This window comes from Carassius carassius, chromosome 3 (genome assembly GCF_963082965.1).
Source record: "Carassius carassius chromosome 3, fCarCar2.1, whole genome shotgun sequence".
NCBI lineage: Eukaryota > Metazoa > Chordata > Actinopteri > Cypriniformes > Cyprinidae > Carassius > Carassius carassius.
In genome coordinates this window covers 1,222,925-1,242,672 of record NC_081757.1, presented here as the reverse complement: position 1 = coordinate 1,242,672, position 19,748 = coordinate 1,222,925, and positions in this window count along the sequence as shown.

Here is a 19,748-nt window from a genome sequence, read left to right as displayed (position 1 = left end):
CAGTTAGTTCCTCACTATCCTTGCTGACGGCGAGATCGTTCGCCAGCTTCAGTGAAAGTATAACTTGCCTAACGTTTTCGACTTGTACATTACACGTCACGCCGTGATGTCACGTGTCATTACGGGATCTTTACGGGTTGTGAGTGAAAGCACGCACATATCCCGGGTAATCACTGGCAGTGTGAAAATGCAAAATCTAGTGACCCGGGAACAATAGCTGGAACACTTTACTCGTGTATTTGCCGGAATCGCAGTGTGAAAGGGGCTTTTCAGTCTTCTTTTATCCCTTCCTTGACCATTAGACTGAAACCCAAATGTGAAACATTCAAACGGACCAATCAGCAGATTACAGCTTCACCCACTGCGCAAAAGGTGTGACAATTAGCAGACCCCCGATGTAAACGAATGCTGGCCTACAGGCCTTGATTGATATCATCACTTCAATGCCTTCAGGAATGCCAAATGGGCCTTTTGTTACTCAAGTTAGTTTGGGACAGGAAAACAGAAGTCTTTGATCATTTTTGACCGTCTTTGATCATTTTTGACCCTACAAGCTGATAGTTGTTGGTTTTACTTCTGCTTTCTTCTCTGCAGCTCTTTTCCACTCGTCTCGACTGCAGCTGTCTGTCGTCTGTGTTGAAGACAAGACTTTTGGATGATATACTGAGACCAGAGAGCTCCTCACAATCTCAACAGAATGAACTGCACTTCAGCTGCCGTGTACAGCTGAAAACAGAACTCAAATGACATGAAAAGGCCTACAATCTTAAAGGGATACTCCACCATGTTTTCATATTAAACCATGTTTTTCCCTTAACTAAGACGAGTTGATACATACCTCTCTCGTCTCAGTGCGTGCACTCAATCGCTTTGGCGCGCGGTGACACTTCGAAAGCACTTAGCTTAGCCCATTCATTCAATATGGGCCAATCAGAGAAGCTACCAAACACCTCCACGTTTTCCCTATTTAAATACAGTTACTCGCGTAGTGTAACTCGACCTAGGACGGTAACACAAAACAAAACGTTGCGCTTTTCTAAGCGCGTAAAATTGATAACTATATTGTATGGCGGAATACCATGGCAAGTGCTTGTAAGCACTTCGTCTTGGCGCAGTAATATCTTCACTCGTGAAAAATCCTCTCACCGGCCCCCGCTCCCTCTAGTGAAGATATTACTGCGCCAAGCTTACGAGCACTTGCCATGGTATTCCGCCACACAATATAGTTATCCATTTTACACACTTAGAAACAGTAAGCAGACAGCGCGCTCCATCTGCCGGGCTTTCAGCTGTTTAGAGCGGATCAGAATCAACGGGAAATCGCGTGGCAGCGGGACATGCCTTTACATCAATGAACGGTGGTGTACAGATGTAACTGTGTTAAAGAAGATGTGCTGTCCTGATCTAGAAATGCAGTTTGTCAACTGCAAGCTGTTCTATTTGCCGCGGGAGTTTCACTCGTTCATTCTGGTGAGTGTTTACATTCCTCCACAAGCGCACGTGAGCTCAGCTTTACAAAAACTCGCTGATCAGATCACAGAGACAGAACAACAACACTCGGACTCTGTTTTAATCATTCTTGGGGACTTTAATAAAGCCAATCTCTCCCGTGAACTGCCAAAATACAGACAGCATGTTATATGTCCCACCATAGACTGGATACTGGATCACTGTTACACCACAATAAAGGATGCATATCACTCTGTTCCACGAGCAGCTTTGGGACGTTCTGATCACTGTCTGGTTCATCTTATACCATCCTACAAGCAGAAACTTAAATCTGCTAAACCTGTAGTAAGGACTGTGAAGAGATGGACCAGCGAAACAGAGCAGGATTTACAATCTTGTTTTGACATCACTGACTGGAGTGTTTTTGAAGCTGCTACCACCGATCTGGACGAACTCACAGAGACCGTAACATCCTATATTAGTTTCTGTGAGGATATATGCATTCCTACCAGGACTTATTTAACATTCAACAATGATAAGCCATGGTTTACAGTAAAACGCAGACATCTTCGTCAGGCCAAAGAGGATGCCTACAGAAATAGGGACAGAGTCTTGTACAATCAGGCCAGGAACACACTGAACAAAGAGATTAGAGTGGCTAAAAAGACCTACGCTAAAAAGTTGGAAGACCAGTTTACTTCCAACGACTCTACTTCAGTTTGGAGAGGACTGAGAGCCATCACAAACTACAAAACACCATCCCCTTGCACTGAGGCTAATCAACGACTTGCTAACGACCTGAATGAGTTTTATTGTAGATTTGAAACCCCCAACACCCATTCTGACCATCTCCCTACACAACCATTAACACCTCCTGCAATCCCCCTCTCCACACCTCCTGCTCTTCAAATCTGTGAAGATGATGTGCGCCAGGTCTTCAGGAAGAACAAAAGAAGAAAAGCACCAGGCCCAGATGACGTTACACCAGCCTGTCTGAAAATCTGTGCTGACCAGCTGGCCCCCATCTTTTCACAGATCTTCAACAGATCCCTGGAGTTGTGTGAAGTGCCTTCCTGCTTCAAACGCTCCACCATAATACCCATTCCAAAAAGTGAAGTGAAAGTGACATTCAGCCAAGTATGGTGACCATGTTTGTCTTCATGGAGTCCTTTCTTTACGTCACCCAGTTTCCTCGCCTTCCATGTTCCACGTCTTCCGAGTTCCTGTTCCCGTTCCTGTTCCTTCCTTTTTTGTTTATTTGTTGGATGGATTTATGGTTTTGACCCCTGCTTGATGATTTCTGATTTGGATTACCCATTAAAACCCACACTGCGATTGGATCTCTTGTCAAGTTAAGTCACCTTTATTTATATAGTGCTTTAACTTATTGGGAAAAAGACATTTGTCCGTAAACTGATTAAGAAATTGTTGCATGTTTAAATTTGAAGCACTGTATAATGTCGTTCCCATTATTTAGGCCTAATTTGCCTAAAACAAGAAACAAATAAAATTAAACCGGCACGATTAAATCGTTGAAACTCTAAAGAATTAATAATTAATTCTCTCATTATAATCAACAACATTCACACAAAGTAAAAAAAAAGCTTTAGTAATTGACAACTAAAGTAATTTTAAAGGGAACCTTCTTTACTTGTTTTTAAAGTAGGGTAATATCATATAGCCTAAAAAAAAAACCTGTTTTTTTTTATTTTAGAAAAAAAAATCTGATTTATGATTTAAACCGATTTTTAAATCAATATTCAAATAACTTTTTCTTTTTAAAAAAGAAATTTTACAAAACAAGTTTTAATATAGTTCTTTATCATTCATTTAGCAGTCAAATTTATAACTGCAACAAGATGATAAAAAAAACAGTACTGTTATTAACTTAATGCTGGAAAGATGCTTTTTTTTTTAATACTAGCCCATCATGCATCTAACCATCCACTCAGCTTTAAGAGCTGTTCAGATTAAAACTGCAGCTCCGCAATGAGTCAGTGTCATGGACGGAGGACCTGTTAATATTTTTTCTAGTTTATATTTCCATCTCGTTATGCCACTGGTTTAGATTTATTATTTTTATTTTTTTTTCTTATAGAACTTATTTGTAAATAGAGCAGTCACTGTCTGTGTCTACACCGGACGCAAAAGTTGTCATCTGTGCCCCACAGCGAAAAGTGTGTCTAAACTTGATGACATCACACTATAGTGTCAAATCATCTGAACACAGTGTCAGAACATTTCATCATAAACAGAACGAGCATCAGTTCACTGATGGGGATCGTGTCCAGTGTATCCATCACTGTGTTCTGTTGTCTTTTGTTGGATCGTTCCACTTGTGTCCGGTGTAGACCTGGCATGCGTTTTTTTATTGTTTTATTTTACAGCCTGCTTCTTTTAATGTTTTTATTAAATATCTGTATTGACTGCATGGTCATATTATTGAATTATTTACTGCCATGATGCGACCTAAAAAAGTAAAGCTTGGCGAGTCGATGAACGAGCATTGCTGCAGGTTGATTTTCGGCGGATGTGCTGTGCTTGTGCAGCCGCGGTCGTCTTCATTTCGTCGGGTGAAACATCTCTCTCACTCCGCAGCAGAGTCTGTGAGAAGCAACAACTTCCCCTCCACGCGCTCTGATACCAGAAACATAACATAGCATATAAAATAATAATAATAAAAAAAAATAACTGGAGAGTTTCAAAGTGGCTTAAGCTATTTTGTGTAAACTTTTTTTCCCTATAGCCTATCACATGCCAAACTAATAACATTGTAAGCATTACATCTTTAATTGCTACTTTCTGCTGTGAAAATTTTGTTTGTGATGAAAATAACAGTATATTTTTGTCAGTTTTTTTATCTAAACAGATCGATTAACTTCAAGATTTCAAAATCAGATAGCATGCTGATAATGTAGCACTGTAAGATTACATTTGTTTGAAAGCATTATTGCGAAAGCGATTGAGTGTGAATCTGTTTAAATCATGCTTTAACCCGAAAATAATCAGTAAAAGAAACAGACAAACTCTTAACATCCTGCTGTACTCTTGCAGTCAACCTTCTGATCAAGCTAAATATGTTGGCTGTTGGCATGAATTTTACTCGTGATAAGAAGCTCATATTCAAGTTTTTGTGCAACAATTATTAATGTGCATTAATGACAGGGAGGCGCCATCTCATCACTTTAATTTTTCATGATAATGAATGTATAATTTTTTTAATTAACATAATATCGTGGTGTCTCACATAGGTAGCCTACATTAAAAATATATCTACTGAAAGCAATCTACCGTTGACACAGAAGGTTATTGAGAAAAATGCGTATTTAGAAGTACCGCCTTTATCGGCTATATCAGATTCATCCCCTTTGGAGTTTTTTATCCCGGGGACTGGTGAAGATTATATTGACCTAAATAACACAATGTTGTTTCTACGCCTTAAAATCACAAAACCTAATGGCGCTGACATCGCAGACACTGCAAAGGTATCACTAATAAATTATCCCGGAGCGACTATATTTTCACAAGTCGACGTCAGTCTTGGTGATCGTTTGATATCTCAGAGTTCGAGTACATATCCTTACCGGTGTATCATCGAGAGTCTTCTCAACTATAGCAAAGATGCTCTGGAATCGCTTTTCTCTGCGGGTCTGTTTTTCAAAGACACAGCGGAGCAGATGAATGAGACCGATCCTCTGGGTCGTAACACGGGGCTGACCAAGAGATGGATTTACACAGCTAGAAGCAAGGTTGTGGAACTGTTGGTACCTATTCACAGAGATATTGTCTTTCAAGAAAAATTAATGCTAAACGGCGTTGACATAAAAATAAGAATGATCAGAGGTAAAGACGAATTCTGCCTGATGAATGACAAGGATGTGGCCTATAAATTAAATATCATGTCGGCTGCGCTTTTCGTCAAGAAAGTGACCGTATCACCATCCGTAAGATTGGCACATGCCCAGACCTTGCTCTCAACAACTGCCAAGTATCCCATAGATAGGGTGTGCTTGAAAAATTTCTCCATACCGACGGGGTCCCGTGTATTAAATCAGGAAAATCTGTTTTTGGGGACCTTACCCAAATCCATTGTCCTAGCTATGGTGGATAACGACTCATTCACCGGTACCTACGATGAAAATCCATTCGCATTCAATCATTATGATTTGGAGTTCCTAGCCGTGTACGTCGACGGTCAATAATTCCCTGCCAAACCTCTACAGCCAGACTTTGCCTCAGGATCCGCCGTCCGTGAATTTTATCAGCTGGCGACCGCTACCGAGAGACATCTTAAAAATCAGGCTCTATCAACAGGGAAGATTTTCTAAAAGGATACACACTTTACACCTTTAACCTAACGCCTGACGAAGATTGCGGTCAACACATATCGCTCATCAAGTCAGGGAATATCAGACTTGAAGCATGCTTCAAACAACCGCTACAACATACTATTAATCTCATAGTTTATGCTGTGTTTGACAGTATCATCAAAGTGTCTAACCGCAGACAGGTCCTGGTCGATTACTACTGATCAGAAAAAATGAACACGTTGCAACTCACCGCTATTATGGACAAAATCGCATGTAACACTCATTTTCTCGGAGTCCTCCCAAGTGATCATTTGCCTAAGATACCATTAAGGAACTTACCAGCGATGGCCATCGTTAACACTCACCCCTCGACCCAAGCTGGCGAACACTGGCTCGCCACTTATTTAACCCTGGATGGTTCCGGCTGTTTTTTTGATAGTTTTGGTAATGCTCCTGACAGCAAGAGCTTCCCAATAACCATCATAAACTTTCTGACGACCAACGCCCATGTAGTGCTATATTCTACCAAAAGGGTTCAGGATTTTTCAACTGATACGTGCGGACAACACTGCTTGTTCTTTCTATATCACCTAACCAGGGGTCGAGACTATAACTATGTGATCAATTTGTACAGTGACGATTATATAAAAAATGATAAAATGGTTTCGCTCTTTGCGAAAAGACTAAGATCTAATACTTGTAATGAAAAAATTTATCTGTGTATTCATTGTGTGCAAACATGTAGTACGTCTATGACCCATTATTGAATTATCCTTTGTATGTGATTGATAATAAATAAAAACTCTTTAAAACATATCACTTTACAGTCTTTTATTCTTAAATATTCATACATAAGGCGTACTGGTCATTTCACAGAGACATACATTTTAAAGAAAATACATCATTAAAATTCTAACCACTGTCTTTGATCGAGCGATGGTGATTTGAACAAGGGTTCGTCAGTCCTCAGGGCTGTAGTATGCATAATTCTCTTTTTGACTATTTTTTTAGGAGGGGGAGTAGGAACAGGTGTGTGAGAGATCGACCCAGGGTTTGATTTTAAAGAATTTATCACGTGTCTAACATGATGATTCGGCACGGTAGAAAACGGTATATTTAATTCTGCAAACGATTGTAGAAATTCAGACCATCCAAGAGGTCTTCTGTCATTTCGGACCTGGTGCGGAGCTGTAACATTTTTTATCAAATCGAGCATGTGCGAACCATGTATGGGTTTGTCTTTAAACACAAATTCACCCGCTTTGTTCCAAAAGCAGAGTCCTTTAGCTTTAGACATTTTGTCTAATATGTATCGGCTGTTTTTCAAGCTTCTCGATGATACGTTCTTCAGAACTTCGGCTACAACATCTTCAGTGACCTCATTATCTCGGGGTATAGTAGTGATGCAATCATCTTTATGACTGGGTGCAGGAGTCGGTAATGAGAGTGTTAAAACAGAGTTCTCACGATCACCTTGTTTAACGAGTGTCAAAAACCGTGTGAGGATGTTTGAGTAAAGTTTGACTTTTTCACTCTGATCCAAATCGTTTCTGAGTAAAATATTTCTTACAGCGATATCCAAATCGTTTTCTATGACATGGTGAATGTTCTCCCGACTGGTTCCGGATTTCAACATCTCTAGCTGGTTCTAGGGCACGAGATACATCTTCTCTGCGTATTCCATGCTCAGCCACGTCTAGACGATAACAAGCTGGAAATAAATGGTACAGCTACGCTCAGGAGTGGTAAAAGAAAGCCACCACTCTGGTTGAAAATCCGTTTCTTAGTGGCTATGCCTATTTTCTTATTGGCGAGAAATTTAATTTCTGATTTTCGCCTCTTCAGTTTTCGGTACTGCTGGCCGTTGATAGGAATCGTACCATAAAGTATGTTTAGTGCTACTTCGCAGAGTGCTAAAATGAGCTCGTCGGATGACGACTGTAAAATAAGACGTCGTTGATTAGGCGTAGCTTTATGTAGCATCTTTAGCAGAGGTAGATGCATACAAAGTTTGGCTGACATGACCAATGAACAGATTCTTCTTTTTTCTGTAGGTAGACCACTTGGCGATCAGAAAGCAATCTAGTTCTGAGTCAATATTGTTCTGGTGTTTTTGCTTTATAGTCTATCATAAGGTATCCGTAAGTCTGACTCGTAGCATCTTGATAACACTCCATAAAGTATTTTGCATTGGTTGGATACATCTGCTTTGCTAATACCATCACCTGATTTGCATCCCGAGGATTTTTAAACAAAATTAAATAATTTGTGTTCAAGCTGAAGGTTCTGCTAGATTTACCTTGAGCAAATAAATTTTGCACTATATAAATAGCACTAAGATTATAGTGATGTACAAACTGCGTGAAGACCTTTTCAACCTGTCCATTTCCACTAGCTTCACTCATAATGTCGTCCAAAATGAGAAGTTTAGCCTTATTGGGTGGTAGTAAATGATTATCATTCAGAGACGAGGGTATTCCCTCCACAAATTTAATATTGTACAGTTTAAGCAGATCATCGTACAGAGGTTGCCAACAGGTGTAAATATGTACAATGTTTTCAATTTTTTTTAGAAATCATATTTAGACCATTTTCCATCAGTTGTTTTACAAAATAGGTCTTGCCGCTATTGGACGGTCCACTGATCACACATGAGAAAGGATGAATAAGTCTAAAGTCAAACTCGGAGGCATCCCGAAACCCTCTATGCATCATCGAATCAGTAGCCATAAGGAACTGTATTGAAATCAGATAACAGTCTGCGCTTATTATACACCACTTTGAACATTTTCTCGACTGACTTGTTGTGCAGGGTGAGATGCTTTTTATCCCTTACAATGTTTTCAGAATGGGCCATGATGTATAGCGTATCGTCGTGAGACGTCACATAGCTGTTAACCAGACCAATCAGTGAATCTAAGCGGATAGCTCAGGAATTTCTAGCATTCAGCGTTATACCCTTAGCTTTCATGCACACTTTTCCTTTGGCAGTGCGATAGCCATAAGATTTCGGACCACTAGAACAGAACTCTGTGATGTAGTCGCCGTCCCCTGTCTCATCAGTCAGATCCCCCAAATGGTCTCCGAGGGGAGGAGTCCAGTCACCATCCCTAGATAGAAAAATGATGCTGTCTGTGTCAGAGTATAATACGCGGTCGCCAAGTTTATCCATCAGGTCGTACAACTCCAGTCGGGCATGGGCAGTTGTAAAGGCTCCTATAAACACATTAATGTTACTTGTCTGACGAACATCACTTTTGGTGGGTCTACGCTGGACAAGTGCTACGTCATCTGAGATGAATGTAAAGTAGCTCAGGGTATCCGTTTTACCAAACACGATATTGGTGAATTTTTCGGGGTCTTTTACCAGGGTGGTTTGTGCTAAATCCTCTCTCATAGAGAATCTTCCCCATAAACTATTAAGCAATAGCTTGTTTATAGACCTCTGAGCAGGGTTGTGACTGATCTTTTCAGGGTCGAGACGAATCCCCTCTTTTTCATAATATTCGTTGATGTAAGATGCTTTGTCAGCATCTGTGATCACGTTGGACGGATAGCCAGATGCTTGCTGTTTCAAACACAGAAACTTTTTTACGTAGTCTCGAAACAGATTATCAGTCCTTTGCGGGAAATGCCAAACTTCATCGATCTTGCTCACAACATAGCCCTTCTCGATCGCTTTTAAAAGTTTGATACTTACCCAACACCCAGAGAGAGACCTCTCCTCATCCGTGTGGTTACAGACTGATGTCTGGTTTTCAGTGTGTGCACAGGTGCGACATAAAGGAAACATTAATTTTCCTTTGCACCTGTAAGGTAAGACAGGATGTAGTAATTTACGTGGTGGGTACACGGTGGCCTTGATAAGACCGTAATAATTTTCAATCGGTTCGAAATCGTTACAAATTATTTCGGGGTGACCGATCGGATAGCTCTTCCTAGCCTGACAAAAGGGATATAAGCTGGTGAAATCGACGTAACTTATTTTCTCCCCTTCGCTCGTTTTGTGATAGAGTTTGTAAGCGTTAGTGCGACCGCCAAAAAGTGTGTCTCGAGGCTTCAACCTCTCAGGAGCCGAATAAGTACTCATAAACGACATCACAGAGGGGTCAGTCTGTTTCATCTTGTTCCATTCGCATTCCCACAGGACCTCTATTTTCAAACCGTAAGCGTTTTGTAGAATCTCGACCTTATCGTCAACCCTTCTTCTAAGAACGCCGAAAGGCACACCTGACATGGGATGGGTATTATGGGGCTCAAAACGACATTCGTGTCCATGAAATAGACATCCATTAAATTCAAGCCCGTGCCTCACTCCATCCTGTTCGTAGTAACCGTCTAAAAAGTAACGCCCGATCTGCACTTCACTGTGGTTTATTGCATGGTGTATGTCTACATTTCTGATCTTTTTCACATACTCTAACCATTCGATCGACATGTTGTAGTAAGATTTGTTGTGTTGGACGTACATGTTATTATGTGTCAGGGCTAGTGTGTCTCTGTTGAGGTAGTGGGTTTTGAAGACGCCCATACAACAGCTCGCAAGAGTGGTAAAGACGAATGGATTGAGTTCGGTACAGTCTATGAAAGCCTCTCTGTATTTCATACATGCTTCGCGTAATAAGACAACATCGTTGACACTATACTCGTATAACTCTTTCCTGAAATCAAACAATTTACCCGATACAGTGTTATACCATGCGTCGAACTTTGTCTGATCTTTATCCGACATGTTTTCATACCAATAAAACTTTTTGTCTGGATAGGACCCCACGTAGTTCTCATTTTCTTTCCTATTGAAATTTACATTTACATTTACATTTAATCATTTAGCAGACGCTTTTATCCAAAGCGACTTACAAATGAGAACAATAGAAGCAGTCAGGTCAACAAGAGAACAACAACAGTATACAAGTGCCATGACAAGTCTCAGTTAGTCTAGTATAGAACGCATAGGTAGGGTTTTTTTTTATTAAAAGACAAGAAAAGGAAAAGTGCTAGTGTTAGTTGGTTAAGTGCAGGCGAAAAAGATGAGTCTTTAGCTGTTTCTTGAAAATGAGTAAAGACTCAGCTGTACGAATTGAGATTGGGAGGTCATTCCACCAGGTGGGCACAGTCCAGGAAAAGGTCCTTGAGAGTGATTTTGAACTTCTTTGGGATGGTACCACAAGGCGTCGATCACTTGCAGAGCGCAAACTTCTGGAGGGCACATAAGATTTAACCAATGAGTTTAGGTAAGTTGGTGCCTTGCCAGTGGTCGTCTTGTAGACTAGCATCAGTACCTTGAATTTGAGTTTAGAGCGGCGGGCATCTTAGACAGTGCCATTGGGATGAAAACGTAACTGTCTATGTATCGCTGAGCAAAAGCTTCGTCGTACATGAAGAATAATTTACAGCCTTGCATGATGATGTCGAAAGTAAGACCCGCTTTGCAAAAATACTCTAGGATTAGAAAAGAGACAAATTTGGATGCGTAATGGGCTATAAAGCAGTAACCTTTGTATCGGGGTTGTCTGAAATGGTTGATCAACTGTTCCACACAGTTGCTACCTTGGGCTACAAAACGTTCTCCATCAAAAGTGATCGCACAGACAAAATTAGCTACATGCCTCATATTTTCATAACGAGTTTCGAAGTCATAAAAAATATAAGCCTTGCTAGGTTCCTTGGGATGCATGGGCTGTATGAAACAGAAATGTAACCCTTGGTCATGCAGTGGAGCGCCGCAATCGTTGCATCGTAAGGGTGTACATTCGTGGTCGTCTATGGGCCCTATAATGTTGTACCGTCTGTTACATAGTTTGCAATATTTTATAACATCGCATGGGAGTTTGTCTCTGCCAAGCGGAGTCTTCTTGTGCATGTCGTAACAGTGCTTTGAATTACAAAAGCGACGACAATCGGGACAGTGAATGATTCTTTTAGGGTATTTGTAACATTCTTGATCAAAACAAATGTTACAGACATGTTTACAACGGTGATTTTGGATTTTTGAATATCCTTTGTAGCAGAATTGACAAACGTAGCCAGAGCCTATGAACGGCGTCAGATTGAGAATCATGTAGTAATGCTCGTCGTGCAAATAAAGAAATACAGTTTTAGGATGAATTTCTGTACTATTTTTGAACGTTTCTAACGCTCCTGCGCTTGTCCTGTAAAATACGACAGTTTTGATGTCTAACAGATTTTCAAACTTCGCTATATCATGAAGACCGATCTTGTCCTGGATCGAAAATCCTGCGTCATTGTGAATGACTGTTGCCCGACTTTCTAATTCGCTCTCGGGTAATTGCGGGTCGAAAAAGTGGGCTAGACAGATAGATAGGCATAATTTATGGCATATATTTGTAGGACAGAATAGATTCGACTTTTTTCGTTTAATCACCTGTTGAAGTGGAACATCTGTGAGTTTTCGTCTCTGACCCCCACCGCCATGTCTGTTCATGACCACGCTGACTACGATTTCAACATGTCGTCATATAATAACTGATCATCGCTCTGTAAAATGTTTTTGATTTGATCTGTAAAAAGTTCCACATCGTAATTATTGCCATCTATTAAAATGGCGCTAACGGGGGATTTTAAGTTTTCACCATTCATCGTTAAATTAATCACACAAGCGTCCCCACCGATAGTTCTAGCAAATGATGCGATCTCCTCAATTTTGTTGTGTAATAATACGTGAAGGGCTGCCAAATCCGTAGATCTCATCTCACGCATATTCATACTCCTTCGCAATTGTATACTGTTAAACCACGGCCTAGGGGTTATTTGATAACCATTTATGAATCCACCATGTCGTCTAAGAGCGTCAATGTTTTCACGATTTGTTTCTATCACCCCTGAAGTCCGAGAATCACCGTTATTAGCCACAGAGCTAGTCGACAGGTATACTATGTCAGAAGGGCGGTCAGCGCGGGACGTCGTCGGTCGTTCAGCGTTGCTATTACCGGATGGATCGCGGTTATTAGACATAGAGCTAGTCGACGGGTATACTCTGTCAGAAGGGCGGTCAGTGCGGGACGTCGTCAGTCGCTCAGCGTTGCTATTACCGGACGGATCGCGGTTATTAGACATAGAGCTAGTCGATGGGTATACTCTGTCAGAAGGGCGGTCAGCGTGGGACGTCGTCGGTCACTCAGCGTTGCTATTACCGGACGGATCACGGTTATTAGACATAGAGCTAGTTGTGAGCAGCGGTGCGATCGGAAACTGTTAATGTGCCTCCGTTCTGTGTGACATCTTGACTTATAGCGATCTGCAACAGCGTACACAAATCAATGTTAGGACTTTGTTCTATTTCCGATTCGAATTACTGTAAATCATGAGTATTTTCAAGATTACAGCTATTGAATGTAATTTCGGTCAAATTTGGATGCTGATCTATCAATCGTTGTAATATATCGCACAAGTCATGGGGTGGTACTGTGTGCATTTCTATAGCTTTCTGCAACAGGTCTACCAGAGATTGGTCTGTATGACAGCTATGGACACCTCTGACATCCATTGTAATATATATATATATGTAGTTCTTTTATTTATAATTATTTATACTCTGACATCCATTGTAATATATATATATACATATTTATAGTTCTTTTATTTATAATTATTATATATATATATATATATATATAGTTACAATAGCAACAATGCTGGTAAAAAGATACTAAACCTATGAGGAAATATAAATCACAATCACATCATAGCATTTACGATTACAAACAGAAGGTTACACACAAATTAGTTGGTACATAGAAAAAGCTACATATCAAGTATAGGAAAAGACTACAATTCAAATGGCATACCACCTAGAGAAACTACAAATCAAGTGTAGGAAAAGACTACGATTCAAGATGGTCGTTTACAAAAACTATGAATCAAAATGTCATGGTACATAGAAAAACTACAAATCAAGTGTAGGAGAAGACTACGAGTACAATTAAAAAATATCAGCAAAAAGATTACATACAAATGATAATGTGAAATAAATCATGATACATTGAAAGTATATAGCATACAACAGAGTGTAGGTAGGTACAGCATGCATAAACGGAACAGTATTAATATAGAAAATTACAAAAGCGTTGTCTATCGATGCTGAAGACGTCCATTAATTGCACACAGCAACTGTACGATCAGTGTTCTCTCCCTTAGCTGCGATTGTAATACCTCTTGTACCGAAGAGTAATTTTCAGACATTTGCTCTTGCAACCGCTGCAGACGAATCTCTATTAACTGGTGTAGATTGTCTTGAAGCTCATGAAGTCTGGCGTCCACGTTGCTGTTTATTTCAGCGAAGAAAGCCTCCTGCCTATTAAGAATCTCATTGTACATAGAGTCCTGCCTTTCAACCAACTCTTCGAACAAAGATGCAATTCTTTCATTTACAGAATCATTCCGACCATCATTACGTTGTAACTCGGACCTTAATTCTGGCTCCTCCCCGGACACGTCGTCGGAAGCGTACGGAGTCTGCCTACCCGTCTGTGCCGAATTGTCGCTGCGAACACTCGACCAATCAGCGTTTTGCTAGTCATTTATTTGAGTATCAGTCCAGTTAGCGGCATTGTCCACACCATTGGATACAGCGTCTGAAAAGAATACCAGTAGTTTAAATAATTAGCAGATGAAAATTGTAATATCCATTACCATTTTAAATATTTACAGTTATAACAATCAATTTTCTTTGATTTAACAAAATCATGAAAAAAATATAATCTAAATACATTATGCAACCATACCTTGATCTATCTCGGGCACAGCATCGTTAGCGAATCTGACAGACTCTGCCGAGCTAACTGTATAGAATAATCAGGAGGTTAAAACGTTGTGAATAAACAATGAAAAAAAAGAAAAAAAATAGATAAATAAGTAAATAAATAGAATGAATAAATAAATAAATAAATACAAAATAAAATAAATTAATTAATTAATTAAATTAAAAGATTGCATAAATAGAATAAACAAATGAATAAACAAATAAATAAATAAATGATAAAAAATACATAAACAAAAATTAAATAAATAAATAAATGAATAAATAAATAAATAACCAATAGATAAATAAATAACTAAGAATTATATTTATCATAATAAATATATTAAATAGATAAATTGCACCAAAAGTTGGAACCATATTATCTTACGGATAATTTAATAATTTAATAATTAATTACCTGTATGTGAATTTGCTCTCTGTGATGGTTGGACTGATACAACCGTCCTTTTCTTTCTCAAGGGGCTATGTGATGGGTTTCTGCTATTGGTAGCGTTGCTAGGACCAGCGCGGTCATCACTTTCACCCTAGTCCTGAGTCAGGTCCACGAAATTAGGCTGTGTAATTACACGAAGCAACTCTAGAAAATAAAGAAAATAATTTCTGTTATAACTAAGTTCTCATCATACAAATCAGAGTATTTAGCTACAGCTAACAGTTACAAACAAAAACCGATACTGTTCCGTTCACAATTATAACAAGTGTAGAAAGTCAAAAGAAATATTTAATTTTTAAAATATATACAGCTTTTGTCTTACCATTCTGGGTACCCGTTTCCCATATGAGTTGCACCTCTGTTATAAATAATGAAAAACAACTATGTTGTAGGCCTACTTATTTAAAATATATATACAAAGTCAGAAGAAAGATTCATTTTAAAAGTATAAAATAAATAAGTTACCATTTTGCGAGACTTCCCCTTCAATCATGCGGACATCTTCTATAGATAAACATAAGAAAAAACAAAAAAGGAATTCAGCATGTGGCTCTGTGTAAACATCATCGCTGACTCCGATGCATTATAGCTGATACTCAAATACGTCACAAAAGTACATGCTGTTTAGTTAGAAAATTAAGTTTAAAAGTATGAAATATCTACTTACCGTTTTGCGAAGCTAGGTCCTCAACCATAGGTACATTATCTATAGATAATCACATGTAAGTATTCTAACTCAGGTATTTAAAAATTAAAACGGATGAATAGTCTCACAGAACTTAATTCAGTGTATGGCTCTGCGCTAATATCTCTGACTTTGGTCCATAACAACAGATGTTCGAATACTGACCAAAAGAGTCAAATGTGCAGTTAAAAGTTAATCTTTACAAGTATAAATAAATTACTTTACCACCATTTTCATCGATCAGCTGTGCTTCCACTACAAAAATAAAAACAATTAAATGAAAATCATATTCTCGCGTAACATTATCCGTGTATTAAACATCGGAAAAGAGATTTACTTACATTTATTAATCTGGCTAAAAGCATTTTTCTCTGTGTATCCTATAAGATTAAATCTATTCAAATAGAGAGCAAATGGAAAACGTCTTATCAACCCTTTAATCCTTAAATTCAAATTATATCTGATTTTTTAATAAATAATTTAACTCACCTTGGCGTTCCATAGTGTCTCGGGGGAAAATACAAGCTCAGTCGTTCAAAATACGATCAGAAAATGAATGGATCTCAGAGGGGTTTGACTTTTTAAACTATCCGGCGAGGGGCGTGTCTACTTTTATAGAGCCTCGGAGATCTCCTAGATAAATATTGCATGGCGTTTACATTTTATGGAAAAATAGCATATTAAAGCTATTTGAGATTACCACGCAGGATATTTGTTTTTCGTAGCGAATATTATACGTTTAAACTGTGAATGGGCCAAATCTTGCGATGGTTTGTATACACATTTTATAAATATCCTCGAGAGGGCATCCGAACTCTACGGTACAGATTCTTATCCTGCAGCTGTGAAAGTTCTATCAATCGTCTTATAAATATTGAGTGTTTAAAACGTTTAGATTTAAATGAAAGAATAGCATATTTATGTCTTCATGAATAACTGACAAAATATTTGTTTTCATATTGAATAAACTTTAAACCATGAACGTCACAGTTCACGCGTAGGGTGTAAATTTATAAATAACCGCTAGATGGCAGCCGAGCTCTATGGTGCAGATTCTCATCCTGCAGCTGTGAAATATTATTGTTCTCGCTATACCATATGTGAAAACACAGCGTGTTTTCATAGTCCCTTTGAAGCTGTGATTGTATCCTGTGTGACGACAAAAACATAAGGTGTTTCGTCACGGTTAGAATAGCTATGTGTTTACATACCTTAAGGACGGATCTGTGCTGGGTAATAAAATGTTTATGGTTCTGCGGATGTCTGAATAAGCATTTAGATCACAGGGCTTGCCTTTTGGGGCTAACAATCATGTCGGGTGTCACCTAACTCACTCTACAGCTTCAGAAAAGTCACAGCTCTGGGGAATACTAATCACAAATAAACATGAACCTCCGGACAACTGATGTAAAGGGAGTCTGTTTATTTAAACATTGAAGTTATATCGCTCAGTCGTAAGAGATGTAGTGCATTTAAAACGTTTTCTCTACTTATCCACTGTATCTTTTGCAGCGGACCGAAATGACAGGAGCATGCGTGCATACATACATGCTGTTAAAGAGAGTGAAATAGAAGGCTCACGCTACTGATTTAGTTTAAACAAGACAAAATGTTGTGAAACTCATTGTGAGGAATCTTAGCGCTTGCGCTAGGGACACTTTAAAATAATGTTTGGGGAGTATATGTTTTTATTGGTTAATTCTTAGATTATTAATACGTTGAGGATTGTTTTATATAAACGGCATATTAAATGCATACACACACACACACACACACACACACACACACACACACACACACACACACACACACTGTGATACGAACTGTTAAAATCATTTATTATATTTATCCTTCATCAAAACATACATCACAGTTTACACACACACACATACGCACACACACAGTGAGAGCGCGCTCGAGCATTACAGGCTGCCACCTGATACCGCGCTCGCGTAACACACAGACGCGTCCAGAAGAGTCCGAATATGGAAACGATCCATATAATCTTCAAACAAATTCTTCAGCTGAACTCATTCATCACTTGGTCGCTGAACAAACAACATCACCTCCCGGAACTCAAAGCATGACGGATCAATTTCATGCATGCCAGTCGGGGCGCATCTGGACATAATTCATAGGTCAAAGGGCACATCTGGAAATAATTCATAGGTCAAAGGTCTCATCAATCATAATTCTGGACACAAGCCATCGCCTAATTACTACTCATAATTTATAGTTGAATTCATTGAATGAATTCTGAAGGATTATGTGATATTGAAGACTGGACTAAAGGCTGATTAAATATATATATATATATATATATATATATATATATATATATATATATATATATATATATATATACACACACACACATACATTGCATACATTTTATCTATATATCTAAATAAAAATAGGCTCAGTATATATGACCCAAAGTAACTAGTAACTAACTACTTGAGTAGATTTTTTATCCAATACTTTTTTACTCTTACTCGAGTAACTATTCAGACTAGTACTTTTACTTTTACTTGAAATAATATTTCTATAAGTACTTTTAATTTTACTTGAGTATAGTTTTTGGGTACTCTACCCACCTCTGGTCATGACATGGTCTCCCATGTACACTTAGCTAGACTATTATTACAATAAACAGGCCCACCAAAATTTAGGTTGGTTGAACAACATCTTGTTGATGTAAACAGAAATTCCCTTTTGGTCTTTACAGTCTAAGTACAGTAGTGTGGAGAAGAAACAAATATGAAGTTAGAATATGTGAGAAAGAAGCTTTCCAGCATCTTCTCTCAGTGAGAACAGAAACAGATGTTAATTCACTCTATTTGTATTGTCCATATCTCAGGAGTTTTTTCCAACCGTATAAATATGGAATCATTATGTGTCTGAATTATTATAATATATTTATGTTTGCAGAGATTTGATGACCATAAACACTAGAGATGGGCAGGCGAAACCTTGTGAAGCTTTTGTACAGGGTTGCCAGGTTTTTACAAGATAACCCACCCAATCATTACTCAAAACTAGCCCGGTCACATTTTGAGGGGGTCTCCAGTTAAAATTTGTAACAATAGCAGCTGCCTTCATTCTTAGAATCATTGTCCACACATGAAAGTGTTTCTGTTACGGTGAAGCAGGGAGGGAACACCAAGCATTTCACGCCTGCTTATAACAAATAAAACCGTTCCAAAGATTTGACTCAGTCACCTCGCTTTAATTGTTTCATTGTCTCGGGCCGGCAATACCATGACTGAGGTGCCCTTGAGCAAGGCACTGAACCCCCAAATGCTACCTGGGCGCCGCAGCATAAATGATGCCCACTGCTCTGTGTGTGTGTTCACAGTGTGTGTGTGTGTGTGTGTGTGTTCACTGTTGTGTGTGTGTGCACTTTGAATGGGTTAAATGCAGAGCACGAATTCTGAGTATGGGTCACCATACTTGGCTGTATGTCACTTCACTTTCGCTTTCACTTTCATTGGGACGCATGAAGACTCGAGCCTCATTGGTCACGTGATCACAGAGATTTATACAATCCTTGAAACTGTCTTTTGAACCTGTCTGTTGTAATAGAGAAATACAGGCTTCAGAGCCTCAGTATCAAACGTCCCATCTCTAATAAAAATGGAAACATACCTCAGTGTTGACAAAGTTACAGCATTTTGTTGGTTGTTTCTATATAGTGGGCCTCATTTTTCTGAGGCCGTAGTTAGTAAAAAAAAGAAAAAAACAAATGAAGCCGTTATTTGTGCATTGCTAACTTTAGAAGCTGCTTGTAGTAGTTTATAGAGGCCTAATAAAGGTTGAGCTGATGGTTATGTGGTAATTTGTGCAGCTCTGACTGTGTGAACAACAAAATAAAGAAGTTTGAGAACAATTTACTGGAGACATTCTCTGTGAAACAGTCTTTTCAAGTACAAAAAGTGCTTTAACAACGTGCTTGCACTGAAAGAGCAGGTAATTGTCTTAGAATGCATCTCTTTTTCTTCCTGTTTTGTGTTTCTGTGTAGAGTTGTGTCTCCTCCCTCATCTCTTCTTGAACTGTGAAATGCAGGAAGTGTCTGATTTAGCGACGCA